General features: G+C 43.0%; 1 protein-coding gene across 1 annotated transcript in view; it reads left to right on the forward strand.

The window, feature by feature from the left end:
- Positions 1-1,811: 1,811 nt before the first annotated feature.
- Positions 1,812-21,058, forward strand: part of SEMA4A (semaphorin 4A) — a 145,842-nt gene continuing 126,595 nt past the window's right edge. Inside the window, exon 1 of the mRNA XM_069728884.1 lies at positions 1,812-2,140. The gene's annotated coding sequence lies outside the window, so the exon portion shown is untranslated. The remainder of the gene's footprint in view (positions 2,141-21,058) is intronic.

Here is a 21,058-nt window from a genome sequence, read left to right on the forward strand (position 1 = left end):
CCGTACACCTCGCACACACGGCTCCGCTCCGTACACCTCGCACACACACGGCTCCGCTCCGTACACCTCGCACACACACGGCTCCGCTCCGTACACCTCGCACACACACGGCTCCGCTCCGTACACCTCGCACACACACGGCTCCGCTCCGTACACCTCGCACACACACGGCTCCGCTCCGTACACCTCGCACACACACGGCTCCGCTCCGTACACCTCGCACACACACGGCTCCGCTCCGTACACCTCGCACACACACGGCTCCGCTCCGTACACCTCGCACACACACGGCTCCGCTCCGTACACCTCGCACACACACGGCTCCGCTCCGTACACCTCGCACACACAAGGCTCCGCTCCGTACACCTCGCACACACACGGCTCCGCTCCGTACACCTCGCACACACACACGGCTCCGCTCCGTACACCTCGCACACCTCACACTGTACACCTCCTGAACCCACACAAGGCAGCATACTTACCTCATCCTGCGTCTGCAGCACCATGTGGCAGCAAGTTGGCAATCAGCACAGGCAGCGAGTCCTGCAATCCACGGAGGTCCCGCTCATGTGACCCCCTGACTCCTCCCCTCCTGTGACCTCATCACAGGTCCTGTGCACAGAAAGCAGGCAGCCATACGGAAGGGTAAGGGCCCGGGGCATGGCTTAACATAAGGGGGCGTGTCAGTCCTGCTGTCTGTGGGTGCGGGATCAGAGCGTCCCGTGCAGGACAGCAGGCCAAAGGTTCAAATCCGGGACCATCCCGCACAATGAGGGACGGTTGGGAGCTATGGTCATATGGCTGGAGTGTGTCAGCAGTTCCTGCATGATGAAGGCATTGAAGCTATGGACTGGCCCGTCCACTCCCCAGACCTGAATCCGATTGAACACATCTGTCTCGCACCATCCACCAACGTCACAGTGCATCACAGACTGTCCAGGAGTTGGCGGATGTTTTAGTCCAGGTCTGGGAGGAGATCCCTCAGGAGACCATCCCCTGTCTCATAAAGAGCATGCCCAGGTGTTGTAGGGAGATCATACAGGCACATGGAGGCTACACACTACTAAGCATCATTTCCTTGTCTTGAGGCATTTCCACTGAAGTTGGATCAGCCTGTAACTTCATTTTCCGCTATGATTTTGAGCATCATTCCAAGTCCAGACCTCCGTGGGATATTAGTTGTGATTTATGTTGATAATTTTTAGGTTTTATTGTTCTCAACACATTCGACTATGTAATGAATAAAGATTTACAACTGGAATATTTCATTCAGTGATATCTAGGATGTGGGATTATAGTGTTCCCTTTATTTTTTTGAGCAGTGTATATTCTGCAGATTATTACACCACTGTCCTCTATGCAGAACATCGCTCCTCCACCTCCTGACAGATACATACTAATAGATTCTGCAGACTATAACACCACAGACCTCTCTGCAGAACATCGCTCCTCCATCTCCTGACACACCAAGATATATCCTGCAGATTATTACACCACTGACCTCTCTGCAGAACATCACTCCTCCACCTCCTGACAGATACATAGTGATATATCCTGCAGATTATTACACCACTGACCTCTCTGTAGAACATCGCTCCTCCACCTCCTGACAGATACATAGTGATATATCCTGCAGATTATTACACCACTGACGTCTCTGCAGAACATCGCTCCTCCACCTCCTGACAGATACATAGTGATATATCCTGCAGATTATTACCCCGCAGGCATCTCTATAAACCTGCAGAGCATTGCTCCTAGTACATGTTAATGGGGAGGGGTAGGGCTCAGCTGTCATCTCTCACACGCACACAATAGGTGGGATCTCCCTCATCATCGCCGCTCCATCGTCGCTCCGTCTTCCTCAGTCTTTCATTTGAACATCTGGAGGTTCCCTCCTCCCACCTTCCTCTTACAACCACAGGACCACCGCCCGCCCCAGGGATTAAATGGTGTGATGTCGCTATGGTAACCATAGGATGTGGCATCCACCGTTAACGAGCGTTTTCAGCTGCTGACAATAGCAGGTTAGCGCACAGCGGCACTCACCGTACAGGAGGGAGGGTCCCCCGTCCATGCCGGAGGATTAAAGGAAAGAGGCGAGACCCTCAGGACAAACCCGGGCATCCCACACCCACTGGTGAGTGTCACGCTGCATGTACCGACCACCACATGGGCACGTCATAATACTGCTATCATACATCAGAAAAGCCATAATGTATGAGGCTCCTGTCTCATAATGTATGAGGCTCCTGGATAAGGTTACAAATGACAATTCTCTTACTCTATGATTAATGTACACCCCCTCCCATATCTATCTATATACCTCCTGTATAATCGCCTGTACCGCCACAATATGCCGTCTAATGTAGGTTGCGCATTTCTCTACCTGCTCAGAGTTTGGAGGTACACCTGTCAGATTATGTAATGGTGGAAGCTCCCACAGGTGAGACGAGCAGAGGAGGATACTGGGTGCCCACAATACAGAAAGACACCATCAGAGCTCACAGAGCTGCGCCATTCTTAATCTGGAGACCGAATCCCGATGTCTCTATTGTATTCAATTATAGTAGTTATATTCTTGTACATAGGGGGCAGTATTATAGTAGTTATATTCTTGTACATAGGGGGCAGTATTATAGTAGTTATATTCTTGTACATAGGGGGCAGTATTAGTTATATTCTTGTACATAGGAGCAGTATTATAGTAGTTATATTCTTGTACATAGGGGGCAGTATTATAGTAGTTATATTCTTGTACATAGGAGCAGTATTATAGTAGTTATATTCTTGTACATAGGGGGCAGTATTATAGTAGTTATATTCTTGTACATAGGAGCAGTATTATAGTAGTTATATTCTTGTACATAGGGGGCAGTATTATAGTAGTTATATTCTTGTACATAGGGGGCAATTTTTATTATAAAACCAAACATAAATACAATTATAATAAAAACAAAAATCACCCAGCATTACAAAAACACAAATCACTTAGGTTACATATACACAAGTACTAAATAGTCAGATCATATTCATATATAAATTAAAGTGTCCACACCTGGAGGGAGAAGAAAATTAAACAAAACAAAATAAATATATACCATCATATTTCCTAACTGAAATTTATGTTGCTCCATAACTTAATGTTCCTCTGACTCCTTCCAACTTCTAGCGATTTTATCCACCGGAGTTCTGACATTACCTGACCAGCCGCAGCGGTGTGATCAAACAGCTCATTGTGCAGTGACACCCGGGTTCTCATGTGCCAATGATAGTACTTGATAACACTTATAATAATGTACATTGTCTCTCTGTCGATGTTACTAACAGTAGAGGGGACACCATAGATTATGTCAGAATAGTTTAGAGTCCGCAATCTGGGGATTTTTAGATTATCTGACACTTCCTCCCAGATCTTCCTCCCTCCCCAGCAATCACATATAAAGTGCTCCATAGTCTCCTCCTGCTGACAACCAAGGGGACAATTCCTATCAGAGACACTCAGATGTTTCAGGTTCCCCCTGACAAAGAGTCGACCATGCAGTGAAAGCCAAGTGATATCAAACAGTTTAGGAGGAAGTCGTTTCCCGTTTAGGAACCTAAGACTTTCCTGCAGGGTGGTCGTGACACAATCTCTCAGGGCCAGTGGAGAGTAGAAGAAAGTCCTACATACATGAGCATACAGGTCTCTTCTCGTACTGCTCTCAATGTAAGACTTCTCCAGTCCCCACCTTCTAACACACTTCAGACCGTAATCCAGATACTGGGGGAGGTGGTCACCTGTCCATCTCCTCCTCTTGAGACTGCCGCCTCGCACCCAAGATTCTGCAAAAGGCAATATCCAGTACCTGATACTATTTACCCACAGGGAGCTACTGTTTGAGTCCATGTTCCCAAAATTTACCTTTAGAAACAAGGAGTCAAAGAAAACCCTTGGATTCAAAATATCCAGCCCACCCTCTCTCCGCCGTAGGTACGTTATTCCCCTCTTTATTAGGTTCAACCTATTCCCCCACAAGAGCTGGAAGAACAGGCTGAAGAGCCTCGCTGAGAAAGATTCTGGCAAAGGGAAAATGACAGAGACATACAAGAAAACAGGGACCAGGTAAGTCTTCAACATTGCGACCCTTTCTCTGTAGGTCAGCCTCCAGTTCTTCCATCGCTGAACCTTTGCATTTCCGGCTTCCAATTTCTCCTCCCAATTTAGGGTGGCATTATCATCCCTCCCAAATTTAACCCCGAGGATCTTAATATGGGTGGAGGCTTTGTCAAACTGCAGCAGATCATAGCTGGGATCAGTATCTAATGTCCACAGAGCTTGACTCTTCTCAAGGTTAACCAGAGACCCGGAGGCCTCTGAGTAACTTCTGATAGACGCAGATAACATCTGCACCTCTCGAGGATTAGAGATCACCAACGTCACATCATCCGCATAGGCAACAACCTTCAGAGGCAGGCAATGGGGGACCGGCACCCCCTGAAAATCACACTCCTGCAGTGACCTCAGAAACGGGTCTAGGGCAAAAACATACAGGAGCGGACTCAGTGGGCAACCCTGTCTCACCCCTGCCTCAACTCCAAAAGTGTCACCCTGCCAACCATTAATCAGAGGAAAGCTCACCGCCTCTCTGTACAATGTCTTCAGCCAATCCACAAATTGTCCCGGAATACCGTACTTTGACAAAGTGGCCCACAGATAGTCATGATCAACCCTGTCAAAGGCTTTAGCCTGGTCCAGACTAACAATATATTTCCCACACCGCAGAGCTTTACATCTCTCAAACATCTCCCGTATCGAGATGACTGCTCCAGAGATGTTCCGCCCTTTTACTGTGCCAAACTGAGAGCCTGCCAACAGTGCTGGGGACAAACAGACTAATCTAGAAAACAGGATCTTTGCTAGAATCTTCCTGTCCACATTCAAGAGGGCAATCGGCCTCCAGTTCTTGATGTCGCTCGGCTCTTTACCTTTAGACAGCAGAATCAACGAGGACACTCTCATGGATGGAGGCATCAGGTGATTTTCTAGACAACTTCTATACACATCCACGAGGATTGGAGCCAGGAGGTCTCTGAATTTCCTATAAAATTCTGCTGTTATGCCATCTGGACCTGGTGCCTTCTTCAGATGTAATTTATCAATAGCCTCCTTAACTTCCTCCACCGTTAACTCCGCTGTCAAAGGAGAAAAGTCCAGATCATTAGTATCAGGCGCAGGAGTTGCCTCCAAGAATTGAGCCATCTTATCTTTATCCAAAACTTTCCTCTGAAACAAGTCAGCATAGTAAGATCTCACCACCTCCAGGATACCCTCCCGTGAATCCTGCAATACACCCTGGAAGTCAGTGAGACCCGTGACCATTTTTTTGACTACCCTCTCCCTGCAATTCTCAAAGGGATCAGGAGCCCCCAAGGACCCATAATCCCGTTCAAGAACCAGGGAGGTATACCTACTATACTGATACTGCCTTATCTCAGATTTCAGTTGGTCGATCTTCACTTTGTCATCCCCGCCCGCCGAATATAGTGACTCCAATTCTTTACGCAGCTTTAGGTACTGGCTGTACTTATTCCTCCCTTTATTAACTGACAGTCTCTTTAAGAGGGATCTGATATCCTCCTTGACGTCCTCCCACCAGTCGGTCATGTTATCATAAAAGTCAACCCTATCTAGATGAAGCTGGATAAGGGAGTAGACACGACTCTGAACATAAGCATCATCCAGGAGACTGGAATTGAGCTTCCACAGCCCTCTACCAATGTCCGGACGGTTAGAGGTCCCCAGACAGAAGCACAAGGCGAGGTGATCAGAGTAAGGGACGACCTTCTCACTCAGGGTGTCGACAGCCTCAGTAGGACTCACAAAAGCAAAATCTATCCTACTGCTCCTGTTGGAACATGAATATGTGAATTTTGGCTGTCGACCTCCCTGTGCGAAAACGTCAGTCATTCCAGCCTGCATTATAATGTTATGTAGGACTTTCCCGTCTCTGGTCACTGTCCTGCCCGAGGAACTGTCACCTGACGTCAGTATGGCGTTAAAGTCCCCTGCCATCACCACCGGAAGAGAAGTGAAGAGGTAAGGCTTAACGTTATTAAATAGCTGAATCCTGTCAGTCACTGTCTGTGGCCCATAGATGTTAATAAGCCGGAGTCGCCTCCCATGAATAGTGACTTCCAGGACCAAACATCTTCCCATGACCACCTCCGTCATCCTATGCACAGTCACATCATTGGTGTTAAACAGGACAGCGACTCCGGCGTAAGGCTCCACAGCCAGTGACCAGAAAGAAGGACCGCACCACCATTCCCTCTCAGCCTCTCTCATAAGCCCCAGAGATGTCAGTCGTGTCTCCTGCAGGAAAATTACATCGGTGTCCAGATGTGTGAGATGTTCATACACCACATGTCTCGTCCTCCTTGCCTTAATACTGTTGACATTACTTGAGGTTAGTGTTAATGAGAACCCCGCCATCACAACACAATAGAGAAGGAGCACAGTGACTGCCATCATCATGAGTCAGGGATGTTCTGTCCACCACCGGTGTCCATGTCAGACTCTACCTGAGGGTCCACCGATAAAGGCTTCCGCTTTGACGGAGGGTGGTCCTCTATGTCCCTGTCACACTCTGCATCAACTTTCCTCAACTCTGTCTCATAATCATCATCATTAAACTCCGATAAAACTCCATACTTGTTGGATACAACCATCACTCCTGCACAATTCTGAACCTTCTTAGTAGCACTCTGACCGGTGTCATATTCTGCCTCAGGTTTACGGGAGGATGTGCTCTTTTTCTTCCTTTTGTTGTGATTAACGCTCCAGTCATCAGATTCAGACAGTGATGCTGAAGGGGGGGCTACCTGAGGCTGCTGGACCCGAGGAGCGACCTCCAAGTTCCCCTCTGCACCCTCTATACCCTGCTTATGAGTGGACTCCTGTTGGGCATCTGGGCTGGTCACCATCTCTCCTGAAATTAAATCCTCCCCCTCATGCGCCCCTGCCACCACATCCTCATCCTCCTGAGCCTCTGCCCCTGCCAGTACAGCCTCATCAGGGAAGACTCTGCAGATATTATGCCAGGCGTCTGGACAGTCCCTGTGAGGGTGGCCCATCTTACCGCAGAGGTTGCACCTAACATCCCGGCAATCCACAGCGACATGGCCGATATCCCCGCACAGGCTGCACTTCACCACAGTACAGGCGTTGGCCAGATGACCTTTCTCACCACATTTGAAGCATTTTCTGGGCTGCCCGGGGTAATAACATCTTCCCTTCTCCCTCCCAATGAAGAAGGAGTTAGGTAAATGGGCAGTAATGTTATTGAGTTGGCGCAGTTTCACCACAGCTTTCCACCCCATTGTCCAGATACCATCCTCATCTCTGACCTTGGAGAGTCCAGAGGCGAGGTCACAGTGTCTCCGGAGCCACACCTCGATGTCCTGTGGTGGAACGGCCTCATTCCAGAAGGTGATATTTACCGTGACAGTGTCCGGCCTGGAGATAGGAACCAATATAAATTTATTCCAGCCTTCAGCGTCTCTGAACCTGGGGTAATTGGACCAGAACCTGTCCAGGTCACACTGCAGCTTGAAGCTGACCTCATAGCCCTGTCTGTCCAGAAGATTGGACACCGCCAGTATTTCATTTACCACAAACCCCATCTGGCCGCAGAGCAGCTCTCTCACCACATACCTGCGCTGTGGCAGATCCTCCTTGGCACCTATGTATTTAAACCGCACCACATTAATACGTTTAAATGTCTGGCCGGTATACCTGGCGCTGGAAGTGAAGGATGGGGCGCCGCGGCTCCAGGCATTCCTGGGGGGCACCTGCCGCGTCACACTGGGCTGACTGACAGGGAGAGGGTCTGCAGCAGGGGGGGCTGCCACACCTTGTGGACTAGATGGTAAGGGGGGATAGTCACACATATCATGCATATTATTATTAGCAGCATCATTATCAGACAGTGCCACGTCCATGACAGAATGTGAAACCCCTCCAACCCCTGACCCCATGGGCACAACATCACCAGCCCCAGTCTGTGCCTCAGCCTCGGCCTCATCAGCACAAACAGTCTTACATATAATGTCCTGCTCCTGCATGGGGCATTCTGGGACCTGTGGTGCCTCTGCTGGAGTCTGAAGTGCAAGCTCCTCTTCACACTCAGCTGCCTCAGCAGCACAAACAGTCTCACATATGCAGTCCGGCTCCTGCATGGGGCATTCTGGGACCTGTGGTGCCTCTGTTGGAGTCTGAAGTGCAAGCTCCTCTTCACACTCAGCTGCTTGCTGCTGCAGTTTTTTTCCTTCTTGGAAGCAGAAGCGGGCAGCCTGTAACACTGGCCGTGTCCGCTGCTGGGGGGTCTCGGTCTCTACAGCACAGTCCTGCTTATAGGAGGCGAACCGCTCCCGGTTCCTGTAGGTCTCCGCCAGGGGCCCCATGCCCTCCAGCACAGATTCAATGTCCTGCACCACACTTGCCAGCTGCACCCCCAGCGTGTTCAGTCTCAGGTCATACACATCATTACTGGCAGGATTAGTGGTCTTTAGACTATAGATAAAGTCTACTTCCATTTGCAGCGCTTTTTTTTGCTGCTGTAACTCACCCAGTTTCCTGACAAGTCCCGGCATCTCGTCCGCTAGCTGCAGCTCGGGTGCACGCGCCGGCTGCACAGGTTTTGCCTTCACCACGGGTACAGGGGCTTTGAATACAGTCTTGTGCGGTTCCACCACAGATGGCTTTGTGGCTCCTCGGCTGGATGCCGGCTCCGCGGCTGGATGCCGGCTCCGCAGCAGGTTTATCGCTGCCACCTGACTGTGACCGGGTGCGTCCTGACAGCGCCACACTGCCCTGTTGCTGTAAGTTCTCCTGGATAGTCTGTCTTTCCAAAGACGTCCGTCTCTGCCTGGAAGCAGCAGAGGTGATTGATACAGCTGAGGCTGATTTCACCTGTGCCTCAGGCAGGGGCTGCTGACTGACCGGGGAGTTACAGGACTTCATACTGTGCTGTGGAACATCACTCACCAACACTTTACCTTCTGGCTTCTTTGCTGGACTTGGAGTAGATTTTCCTCCCAAAACTTTACTTGCAAGTTTTTCTTCCTTCACAGAACTGCTGCAGCTTTGGCTTGCTGCATTCACCGGTCTCACAGTGGCTTTGGGATTAGCATTCCCATTCAGAGAGGCCTGGGAGCCTTGTCCCAGTGTAGGCCGAGAAGCCTGGGCCTTGCCTGGGGAGCTTCCCCGCCCAGGGTGGCCCCTCCCTGAGCTTCCTCCAGACATCAGGAGAGCAACAGACACACAACCTCACAGCTAGGAGGCAGTATTATAGTAGTTATATTCTTGTACATAGCGGGCAGTATTATAGTAGTTATATTCTTGTACATAGGAGCAGTAGTATAATAGTTATATTCTTGTACATAGGGGGCAGTATTATAGTAGTTATATTCTTGTACATAGGGGGCAGTATTATAGTAGTTATATTCTTGTACATAGGGTGCAGTATTATAGTAGTTATATTCTTGTACATAGGAGCAATAGTATAATAGTTATATTCTTGTACATAGGGGGAAGTATTATAGTAGTTATATTCTTGTACATAGGGGCAGTGTTATAGTAGTTATATTCTTGTACATAGGAGCAGTATTATAGTAGTTATATTCTTGTACATAGGGGGCAGTATTACAGTAGTTATATTCTTGTACATGGGAGCAGTAGTATAATAGTTATATTCTTGTACATGGGGGCAGTATTAAAGTAGTTATATTCTTGTACATAGGAGCAGTATTATAGCAGTTATATTCTTGTACATAGGGGGCAGTATTATAGTAGTTATATTCTTGTACATAGGAGCAGTATTATAGTAGTTATATTCTTGTACATAGGGGGCAGTATTATAGTAGTTATATTCTTGTACATAGGAGCAGTAGTATAATAGTTATATTCTTGTACATAAGGGGCAGTATTATAGTAGTTATATTCTTGTACATAGGGGCAGTGTTATAGTAGTTATATTCTTGTACATAGGAGCAGTAGTATAGTAGTTATATTCTTTTACATAGGGGGCAGTATTATAGTAGTTATATTCTTGTACATAGGGGGCAGTATTATAGTAGTTATATTCTTGTACATAAGGGGCAGTATTATAGTAGTTATATTCTTGTACATAGGAGCAGTAGTATAATAGTTATATTCTTGTACATAGGGGGCAGTATTATAGTAGTTATATTCTTGTACATAGGGGCAGTGTTATAGTAGTTATATTCTTGTACATAGGAGCAGTATTATAGTAGTTATATTCTTGTACATAGGGGGCAGTATTACAGTAGTTATATTCTTGTACATAGGAGCAGTAGTATAAGGCTGTGTGCACACGATGCAGATTTGGTGCAGAAAAATCTGCTGCAGTTCTGCACTAAATCTGTATCTCCTGGCAGAATCTGCAGGTGCGTTTTTGATGCGTTTTTGATGCGTTTTTGATGCGTTTTTTGAGCACAAATCTGCACAAAAAACGCATCAAAAACGCATAAAAAACGCACCTGCAGATTTCTATTATGGAGGGGTGCAGAAACGCTGCAGAACTGCACAAAAGAAGTGACAGGCACTTCTTTGAAATCTGCAGCGTTTCTGCGCAGATTTTTCTGCACCATGTGCACAGCTTTTTTTTTTCACATTGATTTACATTGTACTGTGATCACAGTGCAGTTCTGCAGCGTTTCTGCTGCAGAAAAATCTGCTGCAGTTCTGCACTAAATCTGCATCGTGTGCACATACCCTAATAGTTATATTCTTGTACACAGGGGGCAGTATTAAAGTAGTTATATTCTTGTACATAGGAGCAGTATTATAGTAGTTATATTCTTGTACATAGGGGGCAGTATTACAGTAGTTATATTCTTGTACATAGGAGCAGTAGTATAATAGTTATATTCTTGTACATAGGGGGCAGTATTAAAGTAGTTATATTCTTGTACATAGGAGCAGTATTATAGCAGTTATATTCTTGTACATAGGGGGCAGTATTATAGTAGTTATATTCTTGTACATAGGAGCAGTATTATAGTAGTTATATTCTTGTACATAGGGGCAGTATTATAGTAGTTATATTCTTGTACATAGGGGCAGTATTATAATAGTTATATTTTTGCACATATGAGCAGTATTATAGTAGTTATATTCTTTTACATAGGGGGCAGTATTATAGTAGTTATATTCTTGTACATAGGGGGCAGTATTATAGTAGTTATATTCTTGTACATAGGGGGCAGTATTATAGTAGTTATATTCTTGTACATAGGAGCAGTAGTATAATAGTTATATTCTTGTACATAGGGGGCAGTATTATAGTAGTTATATTCTTGTACATAGGGGGCAGTATTATAGTAGTTATATTCTTGTACATAGGGGGCAGTATTATAGTAGTTATATTCTTGTACATAGGAGCAGTAGTATAATAGTTATATTCTTGTACATAGAGGGCAGTATTATAGTAGTTATATTATTGTACATAGGGGCAGTGTTATAGTAGTTATATTCTTGTACATAGGAGCAGTATTATAGTAGTTATATTCTTGTACATAGGGGGCAGTATTACAGTAGTTATATTCTTGTACATAGGAGCAGTAGTATAATAGTTATATTCTTGTACATAGGGGGCAGTATTAAAGTAGTTATATTCTTGTACATAGGAGCAGTATTATAGCAGTTATATTCTTGTACATAGGGGGCAGTATTATAGTAGTTATATTCTTGTACATAGGAGCAGTATTATAGTAGTTATATTCTTGTACATAGGGGCAGTATTATAGTAGTTATATTCTTGTACATAGGGGCAGTGTTATAGTAGTTATATTCTTGTACATAGGAGCAGTAGTATAGTAGTTATATTCTTTTACATAGGGGGCAGTATTATAGTAGTTATATTCTTGTACATAGGGGGCAGTATTATAGTAGTTATATTCTTGTACATAAGGGGCAGTATTATAGTAGTTATATTCTTGTACATAGGAGCAGTATTATAGCAGTTATATTCTTGTACATAGGAGCAGTATTATAGTAGTTATATTCTTGTACATAGGGGGCAGTATTATAGTAGTTATATTATTGTACATAGGGGCAGTATTATAATAGTTATATTTTTGCAGATAGGAGCAGTATTATAGTAGTTATATTCTTGTACATGGGGGGCAGTATTATAGTAGTTTTATTCTTGTACGTAGGGAGCAGTGTTATAGTAGTTATATTCTTGTACATAGGGCCAGTATTATAGTAGTTATATTCTTGTACATAGGGGCAGTATTATAGTAGTTATAGTCTTGTACATAAGGGGCAGTATGATAGTAGTTATAGTCTTGTACATAGGAGCAGTGTGATAATAGTTATATTCTTGTACATAGGAGCAGTATTATAATAGTTATATTCTTGTACATTGGAGCAGTATTATAGTAGTTATATTCTTGTACATAGGGGGTAGTATTATAGTAGATATATTCTTGTACTTAGGGGGCAGTATTATAGTAGTTATATTCGTGTACATAGGAGCAGTAGTATAGTAGTTATATACTTGACATAGGGGCAGTATTATAGTAGTTATATTCTTGTACATAGGAGCAGTATTATAGTAGTTCTATTCTTGAACATAGGAGCAGAATTATAGTACACCGTGTTCTAAATTATTATGCAAATTTGATTTAAGTATCATAAAGATTTAATTGTTTTGTTTTTTAAATAAACTCGTGGATGGTATTGTGTCTCAGGGCTCAATGGTTCACTGAAATCAATCTTAAACATGTGATAATTAGTTTTCCAGGTGATTCGAATTAAAGGAAAACTACATAAAAATGATGTTCCACATTATTAAGCACGCCACAGCTTTCAGGCAATATGAGAAGTAAACAAGGGATGAAAACATTAGATATTTCCCGAAAACTCAAGCGTAATCATCGTACTGTTAAGAGATTTGTGGCTGAATCTGAGCACAGATGTGTTCGTGCTGATAAAGGCATAATGAGGAAGGTTTCTGCCAGACAAATTCATTGGATTAAGAGAGCAGCTGCCAAAATACCATTACAAACCAGCAAACAGATATTTGAAGCTGCTGGTGCCTCTGGAGTCCCTCGAACCTCAACGTGTAGGATCCTTCAAAGGCTTGCTGTGGTGCATAAACCTACTATTCGGCCACCCCTAAACAGTTTTCACAAGCAGAAACAGTTATAGTGGGCCCAGACATACATGAAGACTAATTTTCAAACGGTCTTGCTACTGATGAGTGTCGAGCAACCCTGGATGGTCCAGATGGATGGAGTAGTGGATGGTTGGTAGATGGCCACCATATCCCAAGAAGACTGTGACATCAGCAAGGAGGTGGAGGAGTCATGTTTTGGGCCGGAATCATAGGCAAACAGCTGGTAGAGCCCTTTAAGGTTTCTGAAGGTGTGAAAATGACCTCTGAAGAGTATATGGAGTTTCTGAATGACAACTTTCTTCCATGGTATAAAAAGCAGAAACGTGCCTTCAGGAGCAAAATCATCTTCATGCATGACAATGCCCCATCTTATGCTGCAAAGAATACCTCTGAGTCATTGGCTGCTATGGGCATAAAAGGAGATAAACTCATGGTGTGGCCACCATCTTCCCCTGACCTCAAGTCAACACTATAGAGAAACTTTGGAGTATCATCAAGGCAAAAGATCTATGAGGGTGGGAGGCAGTTCACATCAAAACAGCAGATCTGGGAGGCTATTCTGACTTCATGCAAAGAAATACAAGCAGAAACTCTCCAAAAACTCACAAGTTCAATGGATGCAAGAATTGTGAAGGTGATATCAAAGAAGGGGTCCTATGTTAACATGTAACTTGGCCTGTTAGGATGTTTTGGAGTTAAATAGCTTTTTTGTTCAGTGAATGTGACCTCCCAATGCTGCAAATTCCACAAATGAGCATTTTCAGTTCTTTAAAACATCAAATGTTTAGAAATTCTACTGTGCCTAATAATTTGGAACAATGCATTTTGAGTTTTTATTCATTTTGGAAATTATATTGTTATTATTGGGAGGTTTCTTCAATAAAATTCGATGTATACTCTAACGGCTGATGACTTTTATTAGACTGACTGTCATTTGCACCGACCATTTAGGAAAATCCGAGAAAAATGTCATTTGCATAATAATTTGGAACATGGCATAGTTATATTCTTGTATATATAAGGGCAGTATTACAGTAGTTATATTCTTGTACAAAGGGAGCAGTATTATAGTAGTTATATTCTTGTACATAGGAGCAGTATTATAGTAGTTATATTCTTGTACATAGGGGCAATATTATAGTAGTTCTATTCTTGTACATAGGAGCAATATTATAGTTGTTCTATTCTTTTACAGAGGGGGCAGTATTATAGTAGTTATATTTTTTTATATAGGGAGCAGTATTATAATAGATATATACTTGTATATAGGGGCAGTATTATAGCAGATATATTCTTGTACACAGTGGGCAGTATTATAGTACCGTATATACTCGGGTATAAGCCAACCCGAGTATAAGCCGAGACCCCTAATTTTGCCACAAAAAACTGGGAAAACTTAATGACTCAAGTATAAGCCTAGGGTGGGAAATGCAGCAGCTACTGGTAAATTTCAAACATAAAAATAGATACCAATAATAGTAAAATTATTTGAGACATCAGTAGGTTAAGTGTTTTTGAATATCCATATTGAATCAGGAGCTCCTTAAGATGCTCCATACAAAATATGCCCCATATAATGCTCCATACAAAATACACCCCATATAATGCTTCATAAAGTTTATGATGGGCCCCATAAGATGCTTCATACAAAAATATGCCCCATATAACGCTGCACAAAAATTGATTATGGCCCCATAAGATGCTCCATAGAAAATGTGCCCCATATAATGCTGCATAAAGGTTGATTATGGCCCCATAAGATGCTCCATAGAAAATGTGCCCCATAAAATGCTGCATAAAGGTTGATTATGGCCCCATAAGATGCTCCATAGAAATATTTGCCCCATATAATGCTGCATAAAGGTTGATTATGGCCCCATAAGATGCTCCATAGAAAAGTTTGACCCATATAATGCTGCATAAAGGTTGATTATGGCTCCATGGAAACATTTCCCCCATATAATGCTGCACATGGCCCCATAAGATGCTCCATAGAAACACTTGCCCCATATGCTGCTGCAATTTAAAAAAATAATGACATAGTCACCTCTTGTCCTGAGCAGGCCGCGACACTGGCACTTGCGATATTCACCTGTCCCCGTTCCACCGCCGCGCACTGCTGTGTCTTCTGGCTCTCTGCAGTGACTGTTCAGGCAGAGGGCGGCGCGCACACTAAACACGTCATTGCTCCCTCTGAATTGAACGTCACAGCCAGAGGACGCGGAAGACGGAGCCCGGCAGTGGAACGGGGACAGGTGAATATTGCATGGCTCACCTTCCCCCGTCATACTCACCCTCCCGAAGTGGTCCATGGCAGCTTCTCCAATGCGATGGTCTCTCCAGCAGCAGCAGCTTGTTCCGGTGTTCAGCGGGCATTTGTACCGCTCATTAAAGTAATGAATATGCGCTCCACCCCTATGGGAGTGGAGTAGCGTCCATATTCATTACATTAATGAGCGGTACCACGTGACCATTGAACACAGGAAGAGCTGCGGGTGCTGGAGAAGCAGGGACATGCAGAGACGCGCTGGGAGCAGGTAAGTATGATGTGACAGAGAAACGGGCCGGGGGGAGAGGGGAGACAGACCGGTGGAGGTGACTCGAGTATAAGCCGAGAGGGGCACTTTCAGCCTAAAAAAATGGACTGAAAATCTCAGGTTATACTCTAGTATAAATGGTACTCTTGTACATAGGAGCAGTATTATAGTAGTTATACTCTTGTACATAGGAGCAGTATTATAGTAGTTATATTCTTGTACATAGGAGCAGTATTATAGTAGTTATACTCTTGCACATAGGAGCAGTATTATAGTAGTTATATTCTTGTATATAGGAGCAGTATTATAGTAGTTATATTCTTGTATATAGGAGCAGTTTTATAGTAGTTATATTCTTGTACATAGGGAGCAGTATTACAGTAGTTATATTCTTGTATATAGGAGCAGTATTACAGTAGTTATATTCTTGTACATAGGAGCAGTATTATAGTAGTTATACTCTTGCACATAGGAGCAGTATTATAGTAGTTATATTCTTGTATATAGGAGCAGTATTATAGTAGTTATATTCTTGTACATAGGGGCAGTATTATAGTAGTTATATTCTTGTACATAGGGGCAGTATTATAGTAGTTATATTCTTGTACATAGGGACAGTATTATAGTAGTTGTATTCTTTTACATAGGAGGCAGTATTATCTATATATATAATTGCCTAAGGGTTTTTCCGTCTGTCTGTCTGTCTTTCTGTCTGTCTGTCTGGCTGTCCTGGAAATCCCACGTCTCTGATTGGTCGAGGCCGCCAGGCCTCGACCAATCAGCGACGGGCACAGCATGGCGACGATGATGTCATAAAGGTTGCCTCGACCAATCAGCGATCTTCACAGTCTGCCGTGAATTCGCCTCGACCAATCAGCGACGGGCACAGTATCGACGTAGATGTCATAATGGTTGCCATGGCGACGATGATGTCATAAAGGTTGCCTCGACCAATCAGCGACGGGCACAGTCTGCCGCGAATTCTGGAATCATCATTGTCCATATACTACGGGAACATGCATATTCTAGAATACCCGATGCGTTAGAATCGGGCCACAGTCTAGTAGTAGTTATATTCCTGTACGTAGGGGCAGTGTATTAGTAGTTATATTCTTGTACATAGGGGGCTGTATTATAGTACTTATATTCCTGTACATAGGGGACTGTATTATAGTAGTTATATTCTTGTACATAGGGAGCAGTATTATAGTAGTTGTATTCTTGTACATAGGAGGCAGTATTATAGTAGTTATATTCTTGTACATAGGGAGCAGTATTATAGTAGTTGTATTGTTGTACATAGGAGGCAGTGTTATAGTAGATACATTCTTGTACATAATGAGCAGTATTATAGTAGTTATATACTTGTACATAGGGAGCAGTATTATAGTAGTTATATTCTTGCACATAGTGGCAGTATTATAGTAGCTATAGTCTTGTACATAGAGGGCAATATTATAGTAGCTATGTTCTGGTGCATAGGAGTAGTATTATAGTAGTTATAGTCTTGTTCATGGAGGCAGTATTATAGTAGTTATATTCTTGTACATAGGGACAGTACTATTGTAGTTATATTCTTGTACATAGGGGCAGTATTATAGTAGCTATAGTCTTGTACATAAGGGCAGTATTATAGTAGTTATATTCTTGTACATAGGGGCAGTATTATAGTAGTTATATTCTTGCACATAGGGGCAGTATTATAGTAGTTATATTCTTGTACATAGGAGGCGGTATTATAGTAGTTATATTCTTATACATAGGGGCAGTATTATAGTTGTTATATACTTAAACATAGAGGGCAGTATTATAGTAGTTATATTCTTGTACATAGGAGCATTATTATAGTAGTTATATTCTTGTTCATGGAGGCAGTATTATAGTAGTTATATTCTTGTTCATGGAGGCAGTATTATAGTAGTGATATTCTTGTACATAGTTACAGTATTGTACTGTATGTTAGGATTAGAGACTCCATTCGGACAGTATCACATGATAGGAGTAGATACCTTATTTTCTGACCATTAGTAGGAAGAGACTTGATTTCTTTTTGTGCTGTGGATAGATCAGGCACACTAGTAGTTAATATCCAGAGCAGATGTTGGGGGTTTTAATCTCTTTATTCATATAAACTCCTTTTCTGGTTCAGACATCACAAATTCATAAATCATTGGTCTTAGAGTTAATACCGGAGATTGGAGGTCTCTGGGGATTAACCCTCTGATGACTTATGGGGGTGAAACATCAGATGTCAGTGACCAGCAGATACAATGTACCAATCAGAAATGTGTCTTTGTTGAGAGACAGAAACATAAAGGTCTTTTATCGGTATATGGCTCTATAGTGTGACATCCTGTAATGTGTGCAGTCATCATGAAAGTCTCACCACCGCAGGATGTAAAGAACATTATAAGCCAAATATAGAAAACTCACAAAATAAGAATCAAATGTCACAAATGCATTATATGGCGGCACACTATTAGTTGTCTTATCTCTCTGATATGTGACTCCTACTTGTACCCTGCAGCCAATCAGCGGTACAGTATGAGGAAAGTCTCATCATCCGTCCAGTTACCAAAGGTTTAATCATGAAAAATTAATGTGAAATTCCTGGAGCCCCGGAAACTGTGCACCTATAATAACCACCATCATCCGGTGATGTCTTATCAGGTTATCAGCCGGGGTTAACTCTTTCAGATACAGGATTCAGCACATAATCAGAGTACTGCTGTCATGTCTGATACTGTCTGCTAAGCTGTGTACCTAAGCCTGGTGTATCTCCAGCCTGAGCTCTGTATCTAAGCCTGGTGTATCTCCAGACTCAGCTCTATACCTAAGCCTGGTGTATCTCCAGCCTGAGCTGTGTACCTAAGCCTGGTGTATCTCCAGCCTGAGCTCTGTACCTAAGCCTGGTGTATCTCCAGCCTGAGCTCTGTACCTAAGCCTGGTGTATCTCCAGCCTGAGCTCTGTACCTAAGCCTGGTGTATCTCCAGCCTGAGCTCTGTACCTAAGCCTGGTGTATCTCCAGCCTGAGCTGTGTACCTAAGGCTGTGTATCTCCAGCCTGAGCTGTGTACCTAAGCCTGGTGTATCTCCAGCCTGAGCTGTGTACCTAAGCCTGGTGTATCTCCAGCATGTTTCGCTGTTATCATGCAGTTTGGTCCAGAGAACATTCCGCGCTGAGAACATTCCTGGACAGCACAGACCCGTCTTTTCTTGAGCAGATGGCACAGTCCCAGCAAGAACAATGAGGATCATTAAACTCTGGAGTGTCCAACTGCACGCGACATCCCGAGCCCAAACCAGAGACTGATACACACTCCTCAACACTGACATTGTAGCATCAAGAAGGAAAGATGGTGGAAAGATGAAAATCACTGGATCGGTAGACAGGTGACTGTGATGGAAAACTGAAAACAACATATTCAAAATTCTGGTAAATGCCTCTTCACGACCTCACACCACTACTCTCAGCGGACAAAATGGTGCAGAGCATGACTTCAATGGAGGCCCATGTCTTTCAACCATGTCTTGGAGACCACTTGCTGGACCCTCTAGTCTTCATTTCTGATGTATTAAAAGCTTGGCGTTACACGGATTTAGTGGTGTAATCAGTGGGGCAGCCAGTTCTTTGGGGTCCCAGGAAACGTTTTCCAACACATCATCCCACACATTACTGGTACTACCGTGGCCTCAACTCCTGTGTCTGCAGCCTCTCCGGACAATGTACCTATTATATCTATCATCCATCTATCACCTATTTATTTTCTATTATCTATCTATCTATCTATCTATCTATTTATTATCTATCTACTATTTATCTATCTATCTATCATCTATTATCTATATATTATCTATTATCTATCATCTATCTATTATCTATCATATATCTATCTTTTATATCTATTATCTATCTATCATCTGTCTATGTATCTGTCTATTATCTATCTACTATTTATCTATCATCTATTATCTATATATTATCTATCATCTATCATCTATCTATTATCTATCTGTCATCTATTATCTATGTATTGTCTATTATCTATCTATCATCTATCATATATCTATCTATCTATTAGCTATATATTATCTATCATGTATCTATTATCTATCTAATATCTATCTATCATCTATCTAATCTATCTATTATCTAGCTAATCTATTATCTATCTATTATCTATCTAATAATCTAATCTATCTATCTATTATTTATATCTATTATCTGCCTATTATCTATTATCTAATCTGTTATCTATCTATTATCTATCTGTTATATATCTATTATCTATCTATCTAATCTATCTACCTATCTATCTATTATCTATATTTATTATCTGCCTATCATCTAATCTATTATCTATCTGTTTTAAATCTATTATCTGTCTATCTATTATCTATCTACACTGTGTGCAGAATTATTAGGCATGTTGTATTTTTGATTACATGATACTTTTTATACATGTTGTCCTACTCCAAGCTGTTCAGGCTTGAGAGCCAACTATTAATTAAGTAAATCCGGTGATGTGCATCTCTGTAATGAGGAGGGGTGTTGTCTAATGACATCAAAACCCTATATAAGGTGTGCGTAATTATTAGGAAACTTCCTTTCCTTTGGCAAAATGGGTCAGAAGAGAGATTTGACGGGCTCTGAAAAGTCCAACATTGTGGGATGTCTTGCAGAGGGATGCAGCAGTGTTGAAATTGTCAAACTTTTGAAGTGTGATCACCGAACAATCAAGCGTTTCATGGCAAATAGCCAACAGGGTGGCAAGAAGCGTGTTGGGCAAAAAAGGTGCAAAATAACTGCCCATGAATTGAGGAAAATTATGTTTTATTATATTTATTTATTTTTGTATATAGCGCTAACATATTCCGCAGCGCTTTACACACATTATCATCGCTGTCCCCATTGTGGCTGACAATCTTAATTCCCTATCATACTGAGTCTTTGGAATGTGGGAGGAAACCGGAGAACCCGGAGGAAACCCACGCAAACCCGGGGAGAACATACAAACTTCTTGCAGATGTTGTCCTTGATGGGATTTGAACCTAGGACTCCAGTGCGTGTCAAGCGTGAAGCTGCCAAGATGCCATTTGCCACCAGTTCTGCCATATTTCAGAGCTGCAACGTTACTGGAGTAACAAAAATCACAAGGTGTGCGATACTCAGGGACATGGTCAAGGTAGGGAAGGATGAAAAACGACCACCTTTGAACAAGAATCATAAGATAAAACGTCAAGACTGGGCCAAGAAATATCTTAAGACTGACTTTTCAAAGGTTTTATGGACTGATGAAATGAGAGTGACTCTTGATGGGCCAGATGGATGGG

This window comes from Ranitomeya imitator, chromosome 1 (genome assembly GCF_032444005.1).
Source record: "Ranitomeya imitator isolate aRanImi1 chromosome 1, aRanImi1.pri, whole genome shotgun sequence".
In the NCBI taxonomy this organism is placed as follows: Eukaryota; Metazoa; Chordata; class Amphibia; order Anura; family Dendrobatidae; genus Ranitomeya; species Ranitomeya imitator.